Source organism: Schistocerca americana, unplaced genomic scaffold (assembly GCF_021461395.2).
Source record: "Schistocerca americana isolate TAMUIC-IGC-003095 unplaced genomic scaffold, iqSchAmer2.1 HiC_scaffold_50, whole genome shotgun sequence".
NCBI lineage: Eukaryota > Metazoa > Arthropoda > Insecta > Orthoptera > Acrididae > Schistocerca > Schistocerca americana.
The window spans coordinates 542,341-544,960 of record NW_025726236.1 but is presented as its reverse complement, the minus strand read 5'-3'; positions in this window follow the sequence as shown (position 1 = coordinate 544,960).

The window sequence follows — 2,620 nt, the reverse complement described above, 5'->3', positions numbered from 1 at the left end:
ATTCGGAAGCAAAAATGATAGTGAATTGTAACGTTTAGGGCCTCCTAATGACGATGGAACTCTCAGATTGCGTCGAGATTCAATACATCGGGCTCCAGCCGACTTGTCTCCAAGGGTCTATTGCTGCCTCGGGCACCACATGGTCCTTCTCCTGTGAGTCTAGATTTTCGAATCCGACGCAAAAATGATAGTTAATTGTAACGTTCAGGGCCTTGTAGTGACGATGGAACACTCAAATTGCGTCGAGATTCAATACATCGGCCTGCAGCCGACTAGTCTCCAAGGGTCTGTTGCTGCCTCGGGCACCACGCGGTCCTTCTCCTGTGAGTCTAGATTTTCGAATCCGACGCAAAAATGATTGTTAATTGTAACGTTCAGGGCCTCCTAATGACGATGGAACTCTCAAATTGCGTCGAGATTCAATACCTCGGCCTCCAGCCGACTTGTCTCCAAGGGGATATCGCTGCCTCGGGTACCACATGGTCCGTCTCTGGTGAGTCTAGATTTTCGAATCCGACGCAAAAATGATAGTTAATTGTAACGTTCAGGGTCTCCTAATACCGATGGAACACTCATATTGCGTCGAGAATCAATACATCGGACTCCAGCCGACTTGTCTCCAAGGGTCTATTGCTGCCTCGGGCACCTTATGGTCGTTCTCCTGTGAGTCTATATTTTCGAATCCGACGCAAAAATGATAGTTAATTGTAACGTGCAGGGCCTCCTAATGCCGATGGAACACTCAAATTGCGTCGAGATTCAATACATCGGCCTCCAGCCGACTTGTCTCCAAGGGTCTATTGCTGACTCGGGCACCTTATGGTCGATCTCCTGTGAGTCTAGATTTTCGAATCCGACGCAAAAATGATAGTTAATTGTAACGTTCAGGGCCTCCTAATGACGATGGAACACTCAAATTGCGTCGAGATTCAATACATCGGCCTGCAGCCGACTTGTCTCCAAGGGTCTATTGCTGCCTCGGGCACCACATGGTCGTTCTCCTGTGGGTCTAGATTTTCGAACCCGACGCAAAACTGAAAGTGAAATGTAACGTTTAGGGCCTCCTAATGACGATGGAACACTCAAATTGCGTCGAGATTCAATACATCGGCCTCCAGCCGACTTGACCCCAAGGGTCTGTTGCTGCCTCAGGCACCTCATGGTCTTTCTCCTGTGAGTCTAAATTTTCGAATCCGACGCAAAAATGATAGTTAATTGTAACGTTCAAGACCTTGTAATGACGATTGAACACTCAGACTGCGTCGAGATTCAATACATTGGCCTGCAGCCGACTTGTCTCCAAGGGTCTATTGCTGCCTCGGGCACCACATTGTCATTCTCCTGCGAGTCTAGATTTTCGAATCCGACGCAAAAATGATAGTTAATTGTAACGTTCAGGGCCTTGTAGTGACGATGGAACACTCAAATTGCGTCGAGATTCAATACATCGGCCTGCAGCCGACTTGTCTCCAAGGGTCTGTTGCTGCCTCGGGCACCACATGGCCCTTCTCCTGTGAGTCTAGATTTTCGAATCCGACGCAAAACTGATAGTGAATTGTAACGTTTAGGGCCTCCTAATGACGATGGAACACTCAAATTGCGTCGAGATTCAATACATCGGCCTCCAGCCGACTTGTCTCCAAGGGGATATCGCTGCCTCGGGCACCACATGGTCCGTCTCCGGTGAGTCTAGATTTTCGAATCCGACGCAAAAATGATAGTTAATTGTAACGATCAGGGCCTCCTAATGCCGATGGAACACTCAAATTGCGTCGAGATTCAATACATCGGCCACCAGCCGACTTGTCTCCAAGGGTCTATTGCTGCCTCGGGCACCTTATGGTCGTTCTCCTGTGAGTCTAGATTTTCGAATCCGACGCAAAAATGATAGTTAATTGTAACGTTCAGGGCCTTGTAATGAAGATGGAACACTCAAATTGCGTCGAGATTCAATACATCGGCGTGCAGCCGACTTGTCTCCAAGGGTCTATTGCTGCCTCGGGCACCACATGGTCCTTCTCCTGTGAGTCTAGATTTTCGAACCCGACGCAAAACTGATAGTGAATTGTAACGTTTATCGCCTCCTAATGACGATGGAACACTCAAATTGCGTCGAGATTCAATACATCGGCCTGCAGCCGACTTGTCTCCAAGGGTCTATTGCTGCCTCGGGCACCACATGGTCCTTCTCCTGCGAGTCTAGATTTTCGAATCCGACGCAAAAATGATAGTGAATTGTAACGTTTAGGGCCTCCTAATGACGATGGAACACTCAAATTGCGTCGAGATTCAATACATCGGCCTCCAGCCGACTTGTCTCCAAGGGTCTATTGCTGCCTCGGGCACCACATGGTCCTTCTCCTGTGAGTCTAGATTTTCGAATCCGACGCAAAAATGATAGTTAATTGTAACGTTCAGGGCCTTGTAGTGACGATGGAACACTCAAATTGCGTCGAGATTCAATACATCGGCCTCCAGCCGACTTGTCTCCAAGGGTCTATTGCTGACTCGGGCACCTTATGGTCGATCTCCTGTGAGTCTAGATTTTCGAAACCGACGCAAAAATGATAGTTAATTGTAACGTTCAGGGCCTCCTAATGTCGATGGAACATTCAAATTG